This window comes from Mus musculus, chromosome 18 (genome assembly GCF_000001635.26).
Source record: "Mus musculus strain C57BL/6J chromosome 18, GRCm38.p6 C57BL/6J".
NCBI lineage: Eukaryota > Metazoa > Chordata > Mammalia > Rodentia > Muridae > Mus > Mus musculus.
Genome location: NC_000084.6, coordinates 29656106 through 29678592, shown reverse-complemented (window position 1 = coordinate 29678592; position 22487 = coordinate 29656106). Strand labels below are relative to the sequence as shown.

The 22487-nt window shown below is 38.0% G+C and overlaps 1 pseudogene; it reads left to right on the top strand.

Annotated features, from left to right (window-relative positions):
* The first annotated feature begins 20833 nt into the window (after positions 1 to 20833).
* On the top strand, positions 20834 to 21542 carry Gm7917 (annotated as a pseudogene).
* Positions 21543 to 22487: the final 945 nt, after the last annotated feature.

Genomic DNA, 22487 nt, shown 5'->3' with positions numbered 1-22487 from the left:
ATAGCTATGACAGTCTGCCACCAGCCAGAGTGCCTGCGGGTGCCTAAAGAAGCTGGATCTTAAGCATTTTGCTTTAAAATGTGCTGCATTTCCTTCTGTTTACATCTGCATATATCTTCCCACTGATGTGGCAGCTTAAACGCTTTATTTACTTTTTAAAGCTCAGCAATAGGCTTTTAAGGTGTGGTTACAGCTCCTGTCCTTTTCCAGATGTGAGCCAATTGTACACAAACACATAAACAATTAAAATGGTGGGATGAGATAGGGAGAGGGGCAGTAAAGATGGTCAGAGTCAATTAAACCAGTGAAATAAAAAAAAAATAAAGGGTGGAATTGCATACACAATAACCCATATTTTTTTATTTTTCCCTTACAACATTGTAAAATATACATAAGACCTTGATGTATGGATGTTTCCTTGAGAAAGGTGTGCTGTGGCTTAGAGGCGGATTGGCGGCATGTGATGTGGGCAGCTGTAAGGTAACAACATGTTTTCCCATAAAAAGCAAAGGAAATAGGCACATAAATTCCATATAAACTGTCAGTGTGTCAGCTATGCTAACACCAGGGGAGCTGGCGCCTGGGAGCTACACTAACTTATGCACCTTCATTTTTCAAACACACACTTTGTGAATTTTCAAAACTGGCTGAAACCAGACTGCTTATTCTTCCGTCTCCTTCTCCCCCCTTCTCTCTGTCTTCTTAGTCTTCCCCTTCATCTCCCTCCTCCTTTTAGTCCCTTTGCCCCATTTCTTCTTCTTTTTCTTTTTTCTCTTCTTCCTCTAACAGCTTCTCCTTCTTTCTTCCTAATGCCTTTAGAAGACTCTTGCTGTAGGTAAGGAAACAAAAATGCACCACTGGAGTAGGAGAAAAAGGGGCATCAAAGGATGACCTTTCCATATGAGCGTCTTCTTGGGTTGGCACAAAATAGCTCTTTTTGTATACTTTGTAGTAAGTGCTGAACTCCAGTGACCTGAACCTGAACAACAACACATTTAATCTGTAGTTTAAACTTTAAGAAACTGCAGATTTGGGAAGTTCTCCACTTCTTCTTCCTTTTCTCCTTCTTTCTCTTCTCTTCCTTCTTCCTCTTTCTCTTACTCTTCTTTTGTTATTCCAAATGGTTTCTAGGTTATGTAGTTGATATAACAACTATGTTTATATTTGTATATATTGTGCAGAATGTAAAAATAAGGAAACTCTTTCCTTGGTAATATATATGCACTATCACAGAAATACTTTTAGGGTCATGTACTAGAGTGAATCCAAAACCTAATCTGAATCCTCGCGGGGATGGTTTACATTTTCTGGGGTCTGTGTGGTAGTGGTAACCAGGGTTTTTAATTGGTTTCCAGATTTCTTTACTTTAAATATTTTTATAGCTATTTTTTGACATTCTAATCTAGAGTCTCACTTCAGACTTAAAATTCCAATCTTATTATGACAAAAGAATGTGGCTAATTCAAGCATAGAGGATTCTAAACACTATTTAAGATTTTAGACCTTGAATATGACCAAAGACTCTACTAGTTCCTGGAATTAACCTTCTTTAAGCTATGAGTGTCAGACACCTTCATCATAAGGCATCATAAAGCTCTTGTGAGCAACATGAGTTATTGAACATAAGTAGCATATGTAATTTTTCTCAGAAGTGAGGGGATAGATGAATATTCAATAAATTTTTAACTTGAGGATTTGAATAAATATTTAGAAAAGCTATAATCAAAAGGCATTGCTACTTTCTTTCAATGTGGGGTTCAATTCTCATGTGAATCTGAATTGTGTGTCACAGGGTTTCTCATCTGGGATTTTTGTCAACAGTAAAGTGTTATGGATATAAAATAATTATATGAGCCGGCAAAGAATAAACTTAAAGAGATGATCTCACAGCTGGAAATTTTACACATCACTACATGACCTCACAATATCTCAACATCCATGACTACACTCTGAAACGATCTGACCAGATCTACTGCTGCACGCTCTGGCTATCAATAACAATCTTATGATTCTTATTTTCCTCTTATGCCATGTTAGAATCAGACAGCAATAAACTACAAAGAAGCATGTATCTATGATGCTAAACAAAATCACTTAGGCAAGAAAAAATAACTAAAATATCTATTGTTTTCATCTCCAGATTATGATTAACATTTGCTTTATAGCAAAGTTACTGAGAGACTAAGATGTAAAAGGGGATTTGTCTACTCACAAATTTATTGAAGAAATAACCTCTTAAGATTTTAAACATAGTTAATTTTAACATGGGCTTCCAAGCATTTTTTTCACATTAACTTGTTTATGATTTTTGGGACAGATCAAATCAAGAGAGAAATATTATGTTTACCTACATAATTCAAAGTTAGAACAATAATAAGAGCCTTTGGAGTTCAAAGGCAATAAAGTTGTGTTAAGATAATTAATGCATTCTTCTTTGTGATCTGACTATGTTTCTAAATGATGACCAAAATTTTGCCTCAGTCTACTGGTAAATTTTCCATCACGGGTTCTTTTGCATTGAATAAAAGCAAAAGTGTCTCAAATTCACAGCATAGCAACTTACAGTGCTCTAGGAACGAGATGGTCTGATTTTAATTGTCTAGATGCATTGCTTTCTGCAGCAACCTCGCTACTGTTCCACTATAATTTATAGCATTATTAATGCCAAATTTTCCTATTAGCTTTAAACTGTTCTTTTACACTGAACACTTTGCCACCAAACTGTTACCAATAAAAATCCTCAAAGCTTAAAGGTTATTTTAAACACAAGGTTAGCAATGTGGGTTTCATTTCACCATTTATTTTGGTGAGTCATTATCTATACACATTGTGTGAACTTTGTACACATTTTTATTCTGCTGTAATGTTTTTAATGACCCCATTTTAATACAAATATCCTAAAAAAGCCATTAAAGGAAGGGTTTTACAAGAACCAAGAAAACTTTCCCTAACTACTCTCTTTGTATCAAATACTGTTGAATGATAACTTTTGAAGTCTATATTTTAAAGTCCTTGCTTTTATTTTATTTTAAAGTTATAATACATACTAAAAAATGCTGTAACACTTTCCTTGAAGTAAGCATTTTCTGCATTACATTCTCCAAGAGTCAGAAAATCAGAAATCATAGGTATAGAACAATCTTCTTTATAAATGCCAAAAACAATGAAAGCTATAGAACACATTTAAGAATACTTTTAGTCACTGAAAATCTCATTCAAAACCAAAATTAAACAGGAAAGGCTGGCTCCTACTAACACTATGCTCATGGGGTTGCACTTCAGGCATTGGGACACATGTCATCTAGCCTATTTTTCATAAGGGTTCATAAAGGAAGCAACACTATGTGCACTAACATGGATATAGGTTAATAATGGGAGATGGATGGAGGAACAAGAAATATAAGCAAATGATAACACCACACACCATACACACACACACACACACACACAGAGAGAGAGAGAGAGAGAGAGATACACATACACACACACACACACACACAGAGAGAGAGAGAGAGAGAGAGAGAGAGAGAGAGAGAGAGAGAGCAATGCTAACAATTTGAATCAGGTTATTAGCTTCTTTTTTTGATTCTGTGACAGAAAACTTCCAAACAGAAGCATCTTAAAAGACTTTGGCTTGCAATTCAAGGGTATGCAATCAGTTGTGATGAGGATGGCATGGTAAGAGGAACCTGAATTAGCTGGTCACACAATATCCAACGTCAGTAAGGACAAAGCAGGTAGAAAGCAGGGCCTAGTTTCCAGAACACCTAGCCTGCCCTCACTGATATGCCTACCGAAGCTTCACCACATAATTATAGAGCACATAAGGCTCTATAATTTTCCAAAGCAGCAACTCCTTTTGGGGTCAATGTGTTCAAATACATGGACTAATGGGAACATTTCCCATTCAAATACCAGTTGGGAGAAAAAAACAAAACAACAGGATGATAGGAAATCATGGTACTTCACTTACATGTAGAAAACATTCATAGTCCACAATATGGCTGCCTGTGTGATCCATCTCAGTGTTCTGAGGAAAGCAAGGGTGTAGGCATTTCTGTGGCTACCATAACTCGTAGAGCAACAATCCGTAGGAGTCAAGAAGGCATTTCAGTTTAACTGGACTAAATGTCCAGTGTCAGTTCAAACTTCAGGATTGTGACCTTGAGTTATTTATTTGGGGCATATTTAAGCATAGCAAAATTTGGTGAAAACTTTCCAGGTAATAATTAATTCAATCCTCTGTGAACAACAAAGCATCCATAAATCTCCTTGAGGAAAGAAAGTGAAATAAGGATCAGACAGGAACTATGTTAAAACCCTTTGTTAAGTACATTTGCCATCTTCCATGAAGATGGGTTCTCTAGATTGATTTTGCGTGTGACACTTGCCATAAAGAGTGACTGAGAAACACAGCTCAGGATAAGCATCTGGAGGAGAATCTGGTGTGGTCTCAGCCATAAAGATACTGCAAAGGTCACGAGGCTATTAACCACACTCACTCCCAGCCTGCTGGGAAGATAACAGGTTATGTATCCCTTGGTTTGAAGGCACAACCCTGTGTATCTAACCTTCCAGGTTTCTCTAGTGCTTATCTCTGAGCACAAATAACTCTATGCCTTCCCCAGTATGTAGTGGTATAGCGGGCAACAATGAGAGGTTTACGAGGGTTTTTATAAACATGGTCCACACGGTATGTGTGGTGGAGATGGAAGGAATAGAATGTTCAGCCAAAGACCTGCTATTCATCCTTACTTTGATCAACTCACTCTTCCAGCTACTGAACTAAATTTCTATCTTTTGAACTCTTGCTTTACAAGTACTTTTCACATTGTGTCAGTAAATCAGACAGTCTTGGTCTCTATCCATGGGAAACTTAAATGTTTGCAAAGTGGATTTTTCCACCCAATGGATAATATGATCAGACATAAACACGATGGGGATACTAGAATTTTTTTCCCTTTAGCCATGGCATGGTTGCACTTTACAGCAGGAAGTGTGAATATTGGAATCTCTGAGGATTTGGAGCTCACATTTTGTTATGTTACAGAAAATAGCAACTGAACTTGTCCATTAGAACAGAAGGATAAGGGATATATAGAGGGAAGAAACATCTTCCTTGGTGGTCATGACATTCTCTCTGAGGAGCTCTGCTCTATTAGATGGGCTAATGGGATCTGAGGAGACATTTAACCAAGCCTGCTGAAATGAACTTATGAGAGTAGAGTAGAAGAGTCTTGAAGGTAGTGATCAACATGGCCAAGTTTCAGGTATTAACATTGGAGATGAGCCTTGGGCAGAAGGATGTTCAAAGACAGCATAGAGGAGAAAGGCTGTTAGACATTTTCATTGCTGTCAAAATGAAGCAAAGTTTGTTTAGCCTTATGCCATCAGAGGTTGCAGTCCATGATCAGCTGGGCCCATTGTTCCTGAGGCTATGAGGAAAAATGCATCAACTTGGAGCAGAGCGGCATACATCTTTGCAGAAAGAAAGGGGAGGAGCAAGTGTAGCTTTAGTAGGCTTCCTATTTTTTACTTTTCCTTTCCCTGAATGTTCAATGGTCTGTTGGTCTTTGTTAATTATGCCTTGAAAACCCCTCACAGCTTCTCACTGAGGTACTCTGTTCTAGTCTCCTAGGTACCTCCTAATTGAATCCACTTGATCATCAACATCACTCATCTTAAAGGCTACAACTGTAAGTTCTCTAGCAATCTAGATGCTGCTGTTTATGTGCAGTAAGAAGCCATTGAATTCAATTTGAGACCCATTTCCCTTTTCTGACAATGGGTTTAGAAACCAAGGCCATTTGTGCTGAAATTGAATTTTTTTCATTTGACAAAAGCTTGAAGGATGAAGCTCATGGCTTATCACTTCCACTCTTCAGCATGTCAGAATTGGCTCCCCTGTCTGCCTAGAGAGGACATGTGGATCATGAAGTGCTGAGAGCATCATTTAAAGAGCTACATAGTGATGTCAAAACAATAGCTTCAGAGTCACCAGCTTTAACACCAGGTATCCAAGTGGCTTCTTGAAAGTTAATCCTACTAAGTTTTCCATCATTCATTGTAAAACAACATCAATAAAAACTTGGATAACGTCAATTTTATAAGGTTTGGAGAGTTTAAAGGAATTTCTGCATTTCACAGAAAATGCTAGTGCTAACTTTCATTAACCCCTTTTCCTCTAGCAACAAAAAACCTAATATCTCATAAGTCAGTTTTATGCACAACTTCGTTTAGTACATTATAGCTGATTTAAAGGTTGGCATTCAGTTCTCTATTCACGAAAGTCTTCCCCAGAATCTGCTAACACACATTCTTCATGGTTGCTATGATCTAGGTACCTGTGATTAAATCAACTTGAAAATGAATGTATTTTCTTGACAGCTAGGGAAGGGTGTCCTCCCACTAAATTATCGAAGAATGGGAGAGGATAAAATATGGGCCATTCATGGCATTATCATATAGATTACTACATAAAGAAAAAGTTGATGTGTATCTACAACTATGTTTCTGGATATACATACTAAATTAATGTAAAGAACCTGATTTAGCTTTCGATCCTGCAAACAACATCACTCTTCGCAGGGGTATGGTCCTCTGAGTATCACTTGCATTGCATGGAAACTAGTGAGCTTTATAAATAGTGTTAATGCGGGGGGGGGGGCATATTTGTAATCTAAAAAAATGCTGAACATTTTTATGTTTAGATTGTACATAAGATGGACTGGCTCACTTTCTAAACTCTGTCTCGTTTTGAATATCATAGACAAATTGTAAAGGCTAACTTGTGAATTAAAAGTCTTTTCAACAAATAAGTACTTCTGTTGAAAATATGCCCCCGCTCCCTTCTGAGCCACAGAATGTCTTTCGAACCTAACCTGATTCTTTTTTTAGACTACACAAGAAACTCTTCCTTTGCTAGCAATACGGTTGGTGATATTCTCCCTGATCTTCTAGTCATAGTAAAAACTGTTAAATGATGGATTCATCCAACTACAGGACTTATGCCAATCCCCAGGTGATGCCTTGGCTCCCAGTAAGCAGATCTGGAGAGAAATGTGTGCCTTGTGCAGTGGTGGCTAAAGAAACAGCTTCTGCCTGCGCAAAGGACATGGCTTTTTTGTTTTTTCCGGGTTGTTTGGGTTCGGTGGTAGGTGCAGTATGAATGTTCCTTATAATGCACAGGTGCCTCGCAGTCAACATGTAGAACTTGATGTAGATTTGAGCCAGGCATTTGAATACCATGCTTTTTTAAAATATGCAGGAGGTGCCATAAGTAGTTTTGTCTTTTATAAGATACTTCTTTGTTGGTTTAATGACCCCTCTCTAGATCAAGAATTTTTAGGGACTTCTTTGAAATAGGTGTAAACATATGAGCAATGAAGGCAAACAAACAAATCCATGGAGTTAATGACTAAAGAAGATCATCGGGAGCCTTTTAAAAAAGACCATGACATTGGCTTTTTTGAAAATGCTTACATTGATTTCTGGCATGATTACCATACCACAGAGGTAAGTGCAATGTGCTCTATTATGAATCATCCCATTTATGATATGGTGCTTACATTCATCACTTAATGAAAATTTAACATTCTTTTTGCTTGAGACTCACCAAGCATATTTATAGTTTTCCACATTTGGTTTTGTATAATCATATTATGCTGGAAAAATGTACTGAATACGAAACTCATGAGTAAGTTCACACAACTTAAACATATAGCATTTGATATTCCTATCAAGTATACAGAATCCTGGAGAGAAAGAAGGAATATATATACATATATATTCCAACCCCCCCCAAAAAACCAAACCAAAACAAAACAAAAGGGGGAATGGCATAATTTTAATATTATATCAAAACAAAATGTATAACAATGTAACAAAATAGAAATTATTGAAGGGAAATTATTATCACTATTGAATCATTTCATGGGATCTGAACCATTTCTTGCTATGTAGTTGTGGATTTTCTTAATTTTTTTTTAGTACCTACATTGCTTTTATTTATAGTGCTCTTGAATCATTACATGTAATGCATGAAGAAGAATTTTAAGGACTATAAAGCAAAACTTCATACAAATTCCTTACTACACACAAAAAACCAAAAATGAGTCATTTAATAGGATGTGTTTAATATTTATTTGCTGCAATTTGATAATCTTTAAAGTAATACCTGCTGCAGGTACTAGTTAATATATAATTGTAGCACAAGTATTCAGAATTAAAAGGAACTTGGTTTGAAAACCTACTACTGACACCAAAATCCATCAGTGAAGGATAGTCTATGAATATAATAAATTGTGGATTTTATTTTAGATTTTTAACTATCCTATCTTGCCAATCTATAACTGAATTTAATTTGTTATTTCATAAAAGCTTTTTTGACTAGTACCAATGATATGTTTAGTCCAATGTGTAATTAAAGAACATTTGTTTTCCTTTTGGTTTCAGTCTTAGTATGTTCTACTGAATAGTTTCATTTGTTCAGAATTCAATACAATCCACTGTTTCCATAGTGAGGGCTCTCTTAGTTACTTTTAAAGTATCTCTTAAAATTTAATCTTTCTACTTGCCAATATATACCCCAAACTCAGCTTCTGCATGGTCTTTACTATTCAACAAACACTCGTGTTTATTAACTGTCTGTGTCTTGGTCATGTAGAAGCAATATGGCTCAATGGATATGTATTGGTCCATCAATGAGGACAGAAATAAGCTGTATCTACATGACATGTGAATGTCTAACTTAGAGATAAGACTTAACTGCCCTCTTCCATGTTGTCTTACAGAAAATTATTTCAAGTCCGATCAAATCCCAATTCTGTATGTAACAGCTTACCCCATAAATGTTTATGTTATTGACTGGTATTTCTTTGACTTCTGATATTAAAAAGAGATTTAAAATCTTAATAGCCTTACCCCACACCTCTCTCATTTTAATAAAACAAAGAGTCATCAGATCAATAAAATGTAGCTGTAATAAGAGTCTCCTGTACATCATGGCAAACATGGAATCCCTCAAAATATATAGCTTCAGAAGACAGAAGAGAAGGTAAATAAGAAAAGGCTCATTTTGAAGTCTTAATAAGCTTAATTCCATTTATCCAGCATCTGTCATTTGTTGACTCATCCATTCAATTTTGCTGCCTGGTTTCAGACATTTAGTTTCCAGGATAACACAAGAAGACTGTGGAAGGATCGATAACAGTGAAGCAGAATGGGACTTTAAGGTAATTTTCAGGTAAGTTGAAGCAAGACACAAAACACAGAACTCTCTAAATTAAAGTACAGAAGTCTTTAAATAAAGCATTTTTAGATACAAAAGTCTCTTGGCAGTGGCCCCAATTCCCAACTTGACTTCATGAGAGACCTGCACTGTGCTAGGGAATTCTAGAAAAGAAAAGCAGACCACATTTCCTGACCTCTCCTGCATACTCTTGCCTTTTAAAAATGGGTCTGAGTCTCCTCAAATAGAAACCAGTCCAGATGGGAAAGAGCAATCAATGTCCAAGCTACAAGAGGTTTCCCTGGGGTTAATCTTACTAGTTATTGAAAGGCACATGGGACAACTGCTGTTCACTCTTTTATAAGGGACAGAACTCCACAACTTTTGCTATTGTTTTAGGGGAAAAAAGAACATGTGGTGTTTCTCAGATGCATTTCATTGCCTTGTAACTTCAGGGTGGTTGGCACAAGTGGAATCAAGCAAGCAAAAAAGATCTATTGGAGCAGTAGGTGGCAAACAAAGACACAGTGCAATGCTTAGAGCTTCTGCACTCTGTCTCTCATCTTTCTTCATCCATTTTAATTCACTTCCCAATAATATAGTACAGAACTAAAACTTAGTAAGTGTATAAAATGTTTATATTGTGACCTGAAATCTGAGTTTGATTATAGTTGGAATAATTAGCAGGAAAGTTAGGACTTTAAATGACAATGTATTCACATGTATAAATTCTGATTTCATTAATTCTGTGATTTCTTGCAGGAATGAATAAGACAATGGTGAACCAAGGCAGATATATATCTGTGATCAGAGGCCTTTGGAACAACAACTCCAACCTTATGCTTTGAAAGTATTGTCCCCTCATTAAGCAGAGCATCTGTTTGTGAAATCAAAGGCAAGGATATTTAATTACTATCAGTGCCAAGAAGGATATCCAAGAGTCACTTAGATGCCAGTGAGTAAGCCTTTCTTGTCTGAGCAGGACAGGGTAGATTCCATTTTTCTCTTTATCTCTAGAATTTTGTGAAAACCCATGACAGTCCTCATTCAGCTAAGAAAAGGAAAACGCAGGTGATCCAGTGAAGGTCAGATCCCTCCAGAAGGTGCTGTTTCAAAATCATCTGGCTACAACCAGCAGGGGCTGCTTTAGCTGGACTTCTTCCTCCATCAACAGCAAAATCTGCCTCTGAACTTATATGGCCTGATTCTAGGAAGCAATATTTTCTTTTTTTAAATTAGGTATTTATTTCATTTACATTTCCAATGCTATCCCAAAAGTCCCCCACACGCTCCCCCACCCACTCCCCCACCCACCCATTCCCACTTCTTGGCCCTGGTGTTCCCCTGTACTGAGGCATATAAAGTTTGCACGACCAATGGGCCTCTCTTTCCACTGATGGCTGACTAGGCCATCTTCTGATACATATGCAGCTAGAGACACGAGCTCTGGTGGTACTGCAGACCAGTTTAGCTCCTTGAGTACTGTCTATAGCTCCTCCATTGGGGGCCCTGTGATCCATCCAATAGCTGACTGTGACCATCCACTTCTGTGTTTGCTAGGCCCCGGCACAGTCTCACAAGAGACAGCTATATCTGGGTCCTTTCAGCAAAATCTTGCTAGTGTATGCAATGGTGTCAGCGTTTGGAAGCTGATTATGGGATGGATCTGTGGATATGGCAGTTTCTAGATAGTCCATCCTTTTGTCTCAGCTCCAAACTTTGTCTCTGTAACTCCTTCCATGGTTGTTTTGTTCCCAATTCTAAGAAAGGGCAAAGTGTCCACACTTTGGTCTTTGTTCTTCTTGAGTTTCATGTGTTTTGCAAATTGTTTTATATCTTGGGTATTCTAAGTTTATGGACTAATATCCACTTATCAGGGAATACATATTGTGTGAGTTCTTTTGTGATTGGATTACCTCACTCAAGATGATGCCCTCCAGGTCCATCCATTTGCCTAGAAATTTCATAAATTCATTCTTTTTAATATCTGAGTAGTACACCATTGTGGAAATGTACCACATTTTCTGTATCCATTCCTCTGTTGAGGGGCATCTGGGCTCTTTCCAGCTTCTGGCTATTATAAATAAGGCTGCTATGAACATAGTGGAGCATGTGTCCTTCTTACCGGTTGGAACATCTTCTGGATATATGCCCAGGAGAATTATGGCAGGATCCTCCAGTAGTACTATGTCCAATTTTCTGAGGAACCGCCAGACTGGCTTCCAGAGTGGTTGTACAAGCTTGCAATCCCAATGCAATCCAGCAATGGAGGAGTGTTCCTCTTTCTCCACATCCTCACCAGCATCTGCTGTCACCTGAATTTTTGATCTTAGCCATTCTGACTGGTGTGAGGTGGAATCTCAGGGTTGTTTTGATTTGCATTTCCCTGATGATTAAGGATGTTGAACATTTTTTCAGGTGCTTCTCAGCCATTCGTTATTCCTCAGGTGAGAATTCTTTGTTTAGCTCTGAGTCCCATTTTTTAATGGAGTTATTTGATTTTCTGGAGTCCACCTTCTTGAGTTCTTTATATATATTGGATATTAGTCCCCTATCTGATTTAGAATAGGTAAAGACCCTTTCCCAATCTGTTGGTGGCCTCTTTGTCTTATTGACGGTGTCTTTTGCCTTATGGACACTTTGCCCCTTCTTAGAATTGGGAACAAAACACCCATGGAAGGAGTTACAGAGACAAAGTTTGGAGCTGATACAAAAGGATGGACCATCTAGAGACTGCCATATCAGGGGATCCATCCCATAATCAGCTTCCAAACGCTGAACCCATTGCATACACTAGCAAGATTTTGCTGAAAGGGCCCAGATATAGATGTCTCTTGTGAGACTATGCCGGGGCCTGGCAAACACAGAAGTGGATGCTCACAGTCAGCTATTGGATGGATCACAGGGCCCCCAATGGAGGAGCTAAAGAAAGTACCCAAGGAGCTGAAGGGATCTGCAATCCTATAGGTGGAAAAACAATATGAACTAACCAGTACCCCGGATCTCTTGTGTCTAGCTGCATATGAATGAGAAGATGGCCTAGTCGGCCATCAGTGGAAAGAGAGGCCCATTGGTTGTGCAAACTATATACCTCAGTACAAGGGAACACCAGGGCCAAGAAGTGGGAGTGGGTGGGTAGGGGAGTGGGTAGGGAAGCGTGTGGGGGACTTTTGGGATAGCATTGGAAATGTAAATGGAATAAATACCCCCCCCCAAAAAAAAAACAACTTCAATCTCTGAAGAAAGAAATTAAAGAAGATCTCAGAAGATGGAAAGATCTCCCATGCTCATGGATTGGCAGGATTGATATAGTAAAAATGGCTATCTTGCCAAAAGCAATCTACAGATTCAATGCAATCCCCATCGAAATCCCAACTCAATTCTTCAACGAATTAGAAAGGGCAATCTGCAAATTCATCTGGAATAACAAAAATCCTAGCATAGCAAAAACTCTGCTCAAGAATAAAAAAACCTCTGGTGGAACCACCATGCCTGACTTAAAGCTGTACTACAGAGCAAATGTGATAAAAACTGCATAGTACTGGTATTGCGACAGACAAGTAGACCAATGGAATAGAATTGAAGACCCAAAAATGAACCCACACACCTATGGTTACTTGATTTTTTGACAAGGGAGCTAAAACCGTCCAGTGGAAAAAAGACAGCGTTTTCAACAAATGGTGCTGGCACAACTGGCAGTTATCATGTAGAAGAATGAGAATTGATCCATTCCTATCTCCTTGTACTAAGGTCAAATCTAAATGGATTAAGGAACTCCACATAAAACCAGAGACACTGAAACTTATAGAGGAGAAAGTGGGGAAAAGCCTTGAAGATATGGGCACAGGGGAAAAATCCTGAATAGAACAGCAATGGCTTGTGCTGTAAGATCAAGACTTGACAAATGGGACCTCATAAAATAGCAAAGCTTCTGCAAGGCAAAAGACACTGTGTATAAGACAAAAAGGCCACCAACAGATTGGGAAAAGATCTTTACCTATCCTAAATCAGATAGGGGACTAATATCCAATATATATAAAGAACTCAAGAAGGTGGACTCCAGAAAATCAAATAACCCCATTAAAAATGGGGCTCAGAGCTAAACAAAGAATTCTCACCTGAGGAATAACGAATGGCTGAGAAGCACCTGAAAAAATGTTCAACATCCTTAATCATCAGAGAAATGCAAATCAAAATAACCCTGAGATTCCACCTCACACCAGTCAGAATGTCTAAGATCAAAAATTCAGGTGACAGCAGATGCTGGTGAGGATCTGGAGAAAGAGGAACACTCCTCCATTGTTGGTGGGTTTGCAAGCTTGTACAACCACTCTGGAAATCAGTCTGGTGGTTCCTCAGAAAATTGGACATAGTTCTACTGGAGGATCCAGAAATACCTCTCCTGGGCATATATCCAGATGTTCCAACCAGTAAGAAGGACACATGCTCCACTATGTTCATAGCAGCCTTATTTTTAATAGCAAGAAGCAATATTCTCTTAAGTCCTCTATCCTCTCCAAAACTAACACATAAGCACACTATTCCAGTGTATCATTTCTATTTTGGTGGTGGTGGGGGAGGGGGGAAGTTCTTTGCTTTTCTTTTTGAGTCATTGAATCACCTTGTATCATTACTGGGCTCTTTTTTTTTTTTTAATTTTTTGCATGTATGTTAGTATGCCTTGGAAACTAGTTTTTCTCTTCCCATGAATGAGCAAGCAGTTTTTCCCAAATGAATTCTGGATACATCATGAGGGGAAACTCTGTAGGCATGAGAAGCATTTAGTTCAAACAGACTCTCAGAAGACAGGTGAGTCCTTTCTTGTGGAGTCCATGAACAGGTGAGAAGAATTTTTTCCTCTGATGTCTGATTCTTTAGGCTGCATATTTCCCAATGAAATTTAATATTCCTGAAAACAGAACCCCAAGAACCTTTTGTCAAAAACACCAAAGCTCTAAGAAATTTCAGCAAACAAGGAATGTCGTAGATGTTAACATTTTGGTTGGGTTTTTCTAAATCGTAAATATTTGTATATGTTCTTTAGGTTTTATTTTATTGTTTTGGAAAAGCTGCTGAAATTAGCTTGTCTCTAAGAAAATCCTACATGGCTACTTTGCTCTTTGCCCAACACTCTGAGTCACTATGCTCTGGCTGAGAACCAGTGTGACATCTAACTCTTATCCAGTCTCTTAGGAGCTGTATCTTCCCCTTTTCACTCTCTGCCTCCACTGAACGCTGTGAAAACTATGGAGTCTTACAATTTTTACCAAAGTAAACATTACAATTTTGCATAAACATTATTTTACTCACGCCTCTGCTCAGGCTGTTACTGAAGAGATACATGTTCTAACTGACAGGTGAGGACTCAAACGTCTTCAGGGATGCTCAGCATCATCTTCAAGGATTCTGTCAATGCCAATAAGCCAACCACATAAATAAAGCTTCCCCCTAGCTTGGATGAGATGTACTTGACTCTATGATACTTTTACCTCTCCCTTCAGGAAGCCATTTCGAGAGAGTTTTTATTGTTGCTGTTGATTTTGCTTGTTTGTTTGCAACATGGTCCCATGAAGCTCAAGCTGAATTTAAATTCCATACATATTTAAGGCTGGGTTTGGAATCCTGCTTTCCTCTGCCTCCATCAGTAAGTGGTGAGTTGTTATTTACTTTAGCCTCACCCAACACAGAGAAGAGGCCTATGGCTGCCTTGCCAGGTTAAAAAAACAAAATGGAAAGAGGCAACTGGACAAAAGCTGCTGATGGCACTATGTAATTAGTAAACAATAATTATTGTTTCACAAAACTTACAAACCCTTTAGTAACAGAGCAACCAGATGGAAACTTCAGTTTCTCCAGGAAGCTGGGATTCAATGAATATGCTAATGTCATACATAGCCTTGTGGTGAAAGACTTTTTGGGCTTGAAGGGAGATGATAGCTAGTGACTGTGTTTTAATAAATTAATTCAACAAAGCCAGAGCTCCTGTTATCAGAGAGGAAGTCGGAGTCAGCTGGCCAGGTTCCCTGCACACACACCCCCAGCCCCATACCCAGCCCCATGTGCAGCTGATGTGGCCAGGTTCCCTGCCCCCCCCCCCCCCCCGCCCCAGCCCCATGTGCTGCTGATGTTGAGAACAGGGAGAAGATGTTTTAGCTCTCCCTGAGGCCTTTCTAGCTCCTTTTCATATTTTTAAAATAAAAGGAGGAAAACCTGTATGTCAGTTAGAAGACCAAGCAAAAGGAGACACACTTGAGAAGCCGTGTTAAATAGTGCAAGGCAAAGGAAGTGCCATTTTTAATTCTCTTTCCTCTTTCGTTGTCCCCTTTTCCCCAGACAAAAACAGGTGAACCGAGTAAGACACAGGGAGCACTGTAAGAGCCTTCTCTTGGACCTGCCTTTAGGTATAGTGCTTGCTCCTACAGCTTCTACAGTAGAGGTAGACTCTGGGCTTCCTGTTAACCAGTGGCTTCACATCACTCGCAAAATGTAGCAAATGCACAGATGAGCTCAATTCCACATCATATACTCAGGTAACGGCTATATTTTAATTAAGGTTAAAAATCACTCAATGCCATGAGAGGGAAGAAAAGCCTAAAGGAACTCATGGAGCAAGGAATGGGAAAGAGAAGGAAAGATCACATGTTTCTCCTTACAAACAGAGTATAGAAATGAGTGTGCATGTGTGTGCATGCATGCATGTGTGCGTGCATGTGCGTGTGTGTCTGTGTGTGAAACCATTCTGACAAAAGCTAAACGGTGACTATCTGGAGAGAGGAAGAGGCAAACGTGGGAAGATGGCCAGGTGAAGGAATTATAACAGACAAGTAAGAGAAAGATGTAATTATACTTGAATATAAATATATCATAATGAAATACATTTCATATCTTAATAGTTAGTATGTTGGTTTAAATGAGAATGGCCCTCATCAGGTGCCTATTTGAATATTTGATTTTTAGTGTAACTATTTGGGATTAGGAGTTTTGGGCATGTTGAAGGTTTGAATAGTCAGCATTTGATTCGATACTAGGAAAAATCTTGATGTATCCCTGGTAAAATCCTTTTTTAGCAATTCAATTTGATTGAGACAGTGAGACACAAAGGCTGGTTAAAACTGCTCTACCCATAGTGAGCACCCTCACACACAGTCTGTTCATTTCTTGTGACCTGGCTTGTTCTGACTGAAGATACAGACTTTGACCTCCATAAACTTCTACTTAGGTCCTAACTGAGTCCACATCTTCTATTGGCCTTGGGAAAATGCTTGATTTCACTGTCTCAATTTCTCCAGTTGTAGAAAAGGTGTGACTGTAGATCCTTCCTGATTGTTATGCGGATTAGCAGAGTTGGTCAGAAACTTATGAACTCTTGAGAAAACAGCTATTACTACAACCCTGGCTCCTCCCACATAGTATCTCAACTTCAATTTATTATGGTCACCTTCTTCAATTTTCCGCCATGTTCCTAAGACCCTGCCTTCACTGGATTACTGTAGAGTTGCCTCCTCATTTCTGACTGTGCACTCACTGTTCAACAAGGCTAAATCAAATGATGCAGCTAAAACAGAATTGGCCAATGAATTGGACATTATGAAAAACCAACATGTAAAAATAATATCCTTTGACTTATAATTGTGCTGTTTTTCTCTCTCATCATCCATGTTAACTATTCTTTTTAAAATTATTCATGCATTTACTTGGCCAATCCATGAAAAGAAAACCATAGAGTGATGATGTGTGTGGAAAATAAAGAAGAAGCTTTCTTCTCTTGAACAGTCTACAATCCAATAGGGGATAAAGAAGGTGCCCAAATTGCTGTAATGTTAAATAGACCGGTGATGGCTTTATTATAGGAGCAGTAGAAAACTGTTGTAAGATCGGGACAATATAGAGATAATTGCAGACTGCAAAGCTGGAAAAGGCTTCAAGGAGGAAGTTCATATAATGCTGTTGTTCAAGAAATGAGAATGCTTTCTATAGACTGAGAAGCAAGGTCCAAAGGGGAAAGGTCTCCAGGTTAATGAATTTCTGCTAAGTATGACTGTTGTGGATGGACCCTGTCAAATGGACATTGAGAAATAGCCACAGGCCCTGATTTGAGTTTGACAAAGATAGAGGTCACCCTGGGAGATGTGTTACCTTGCATTTTCCCTCTCCCAGTGAGCTCCTTCAACACTACCTAAATCTCTCTGAAAATTGGACAAATCGTCCTGTTTTAGTTTCACTCAGAATAGAAATCAATATTGAAAAAATAATTTTCCCATCCATTATGAACAAAAAATGATACCGCTGACATTCCTGTTGAGTTGTTTCCTCAATATTGGCTGTAGTTCTTTGCAAGGAAAAATCATTATGTATGATTCTGCCTAGAAATAATATCATTCTGCACTTATTTATGGAGCACCTTGCATGTTCTGGGCCTCATGTTCTCTATTGATTATTGTATTTGACTGATACAGGTCTTATGTAGACAAAAGTACTCGGGCTTAGAGAAAGTAGCTTCCTAAATGTGACACTGCCTGCCCTTAGTCATTACATGCATATATCAAAGACAGAATAAGCACATTTCAACAAGTTTCCTTCACTCTCATTCTCTTTCCACCATCAAATATGACTAAATATTCTGGGTCTTTGTCATGTGTTTATTTTAAATACTCTAATTGTTCTTGTAATGTGAATGAAAATGCATACTTTAGCTTCTTATTTTCATGCAAAATACTGTTTTAAAGATTGCAGTGAAGTTCCATGTATCAGTAATTCCTTTTATCTGCTACATAATTTTCTATTGAGGTAATAGCATATAGCATATTCTAACCCACTTCTAATCTCATATTTAGATAGATTTTTGATTCCCTATGACTTTTACTATTTGATGAATACTTTACAGAATAAAAGTTTTTTTTAAATGTGTGATGTAATTATATGAATATACACAGGTGTATAGGGGTGTGTGTGTGTGTGTGTGTGTGTGTGTGTGTGTGTGTGTGTGTGTAGATTACAGGTTGGTATTGAATATCTTCCTCAGTTTTTCTCCACCGTTTTTGAGATAGGACCTCTCAATGTCCTAGGACTTACTAGCTAGACTGGATAGGTCCTGAGCCTCTGGGATCCTCTCTAGCTCTGGGATTCCAAATGTCTAGTGCTATAGCTGGTTTTTGTGAACAGATTCTGGGTATTGGAATTCAAATCTGCATGCCTGGGGGAGAAGCACTTCTCTGACTGAGCCACCCCAGTGTCACCATCCCTCTAGCCCCTGGACTACTTCCAAACTTACTTGCCTCAATGTTTTCTTTGGATAAGTATCTAGAACTCAATAGAGAAAATATTTTTATCCTTTTACAGTTCAGTTAGGCCAGTTCAAATCAGGTGAGTATATCTACCCAGTAATGTTTGTGAGATTTGGTGGGTGAGCTCTGAACTACAGTTGAGACAAAGATATGTTTACTAAAGTTGTGTATTTCAATTTCTTATTGCTCTTAATTTCTGTTGAGTATGTCAAGTAATTACAACATTTCTATTTCCCATTTTCTCCTGTCAAACCCTTCTATATACCTCTCTTCACTCTCCTTCAAATTCATGGCCTCTTTTTCCAGTAATTGTTATTGCAATTACAATATATATATATATATATATATATATATATATATATATATATATATATATATATATTCAATAATATATATATATTCAATTTCCTAATTATAGCCTGTTGAACTCATAGAGTGTTACTCGTAGTATGGTTTGGGGACTAGCCATTTGACATTGGTGTGCCCTTCTCTGAAGAAAAATACCTCCCCTGCTCTCAGGTTTCCTCAGTTGCCTATAGTTTTTATTTTGTATGGGGCTGAGGTCTGGTGGGCTTTTCTACATCCAGTTTGGCACATATGTTGGTGCTATCCTTGCTTAGCTCATGTTTGGGTAGTTACGTTAACATCAGAAGCCGTACCCAGGATGTCTCATCAGCATGCACCTCAATTTTATGGAACTTACCTGTCAGTTATAACTGTGCTCTTTTGTGGCATCCTTGGTATTTTCTGTGAACATCATCAGTTGTCTTCATATATAAGGCATTTAGTCTTTTATATCTGTTCACTTTCTAGTTCTATTTTCATGAGTATTCTCTGACTATACTTTTTGATAAAGGCAAAAGGGTAAACAGAATTTATAGACTGTCTTTTTATTATTATTTATATTAAAGAGATTATTTTCATTTTTTTCCCCTTAATACAAAGCCTAACTATGGCCCAGCCGGGCACGTAATTTGTGATCCTTCTCCTTCAAGTCTTCAGGTGCTAGGATTGCCGGTGGTTACCACTACACTTAACTGATAGGCCTTCCTCCTATATCTCTGCTCTTCCTATTTTTTGTTATTCCTGTTTTTATGATTGAGAATGAATGCAAATATTTTTCAAGAATTTTTCTACATTTGCTGAGATGGCTGGATTATTTTTCTCTTATTTTTGTTAATGTAATTTAGAACATTGGAAGAATTTAAATAATATGAGTCTGTCCTAATGTCAACCTTATTTTGTTACAGTTCATTACTGTTTTTAAGCTAGTACATAAAACTGCCTAGATTGAACCTGATAATAAATCCTTACTACATTTTACACATATTTAGGAGGCATATGGAACTTTAATTTTCTTTAGTTATAATATTTTTACCTGAATTTTTCATGGTTATAGTAACATCTAAAAAGGGTTTAGAAGTGTTTCTTTTTTTCATGTGGTTCCTGAAAGAGATCGAATCAAATCTTTCCTCAAGTTAGCTATTCATTTTTTTTTCTTTTTTTGAGATAGGGTTTCTCTGTATAGCCCTGGCTGTCCTGGAACTCACTTTGTAGACCAGGCTGGCCTCGAACTCAGAAATCCACCTGCCTCTGCCTCCCAAGTGCTGGGATTAAAGGTGTGTGCCACCATGCCTGGCTCAAGTTAGATATTCTTTTTGTAGTTTCTCTTGACTTTAATGCTAAATAAGTAATATATAATTTTGTCTCAGATATTTTCTTTTTAATAATTTAATTTAATTTTGATCTTTATGTGTAGTCTCTGTGGTTTTGGTGAGATATTCCACTTTCTTCCGTACCGTTTTCTTTGAATCCTTGATAATTTTAATCAGTTTTTGAGACTTTCATCTGATAATCCAGTATAGCAAGATCTGTATCCATCTATCCCTTTAATCATGGATTACAACTTCTTTCTTCTTCATATATTTAATGACTTTGGATAGTATATTGGGTATTATATTTTCTCAATTGTTGAGACTTTTGATTTTGTTATTTTTTTCTTCCTTCAAGTTTCATTCCATCAGAAAATTTGTTTGCTTGTTATCTTAGTTGCTTTTCTATGCTATGATAAGGTAACAAAGGAAATTAAAAAAAAAAAGACATTATTCGGGTCTTATAGTTTCAGAGGGTTAGAGTCCATGACTCTGATGGTTGAGAGCACAAAAGCAAGCAGGCACGCATGGTGCTGGAGCACTAACTGAGAGTTTACATCTTGATTCATAAAGCAAAAAGAAGAGAAACAAAATAAAGCAATCCCCCCACCCCCCAACCTCCCCCACCCCCCCACCCTCCACCTCCCCACCCCCACTCCGCTGGAGCCATGGAGGCTGTGCCAGAGAAGAAAAGTGAAGGTCCGGCTATGCCAGAAAGCCTTTAGAAAAAGCAAAGGAATTTTGCAGAGTTAAAGGTAAAGCCCCCCTGTGTTAGAAGTTTGCACAGCAGTTTGTGTAAGGCAAGGAGGAGGCTTATCTATGACAGAAGAACGGACTGAGATTCGGATGGCTAGGATGGCAAGGAAAGCTGGGACTTCTATGTGCCCGCAGAACCAAAATTGGCATTTGTCATCATAATCCAAGGTACCAATGGAGTAAGGCTGAAGGTAAGCAAGGTATTGCAACTTCTCTGTCTTCGACATATCTTCAGCAACTTTGTTAAGCTCAACAAGGCTTCAAATAACATGCCGAGGATTGTGGAACCATGTGTGGGGCTACTACGCTAACCTGAAGTCAGTAAATGAGCTCGTCTATAAGCAAGGCTACAGCAAAATCAGTAAGAAGCAAATGTCCTTGACAGATAACTCCTTGATTGGTCAATCTCCTGGTAAATTTTGGCATCGTCTTCATGAGGGATCTAATTTATGAGATCTGTACAGTTGGAAAATGCTTCAAGGAAGAGAATAAATTCCCATGACCCTTCAAATTATCTTCCCCACAAGTGGAATGAAGAAAAAGACACCTCGGTTTATGGAAGGTGGTGGTACAGGCAGCAGGGAAGACCAAATAAGCAGGCTTATTAGATGGATGAATTAAGGTGTTTCCCATGGTATTTTTTGTAGATCAGTTAATAAACAGTCACAGATTGGCAAATTGGGGAAAAACCTCCAATCAAACCAACAACTCAAAAACTGTTTCATAAAATACCTTCAAATTTTTAAATTTAAATTTAGGTATATGTATCTGTGTATGACTATATGAATACCCACATGGCTCCTGGAGACCAGAGGAGGGCATAGGATTCCCTGGATCTGAAGTTACAGATGACTGTGAGCTCACTGACATGGGGTTTGGGAATTGAACTCTTGTTCTCTGGAAGAACACAAGTTCTCCTAACCATAGTGACATCTCTTCAGCCCTACAGAACAGGTTTTTAAGGATTATTTCCATAGAAGCTATAGTTAGATATGATTTAGAATTCCTATAGAAAAATGAAGGTTGAACTCTGCATTAAAGAGTATTTATTTGTATCAGAACAAAACAGACATGAGTTTACCCAGTGCACTGTTCTCATAGACATTGTCTTAATATTTTCTCTTTACTTTTTCACAGCTAAGCCCTGCTTTTTTTCTAAATGATTTTTTTTTCTAAAATAGAATTATTGCAAATGGGTTTCCCTCAAAATAGGACTATTCCGTTCAAATATTCAGATCCTGTAGACAATGTAGGGTTTGGGTGACATGGTTTATTAGGATGTTGGATGCAGTAGAATACAGAAGGCAAAATTTTGGTATCAAATAGGTTCTTATTCTAAGTTTTTAAACTATTTTAAAATTAAGACACAATTCCATCATTTTACCCATTCCATTTCCTCCCTTTAATCTCTTCCACATCCTCCTGTGTTCCCTCTGAGATTGATGGCGTCTTTTTCTTTGTTATCACACACACACACACACACACACACACACACACACACACACACACACACTTTATATGATTTCAGAACTGGTATATAACCAATTTAGAATCTCTTCTCTAGAA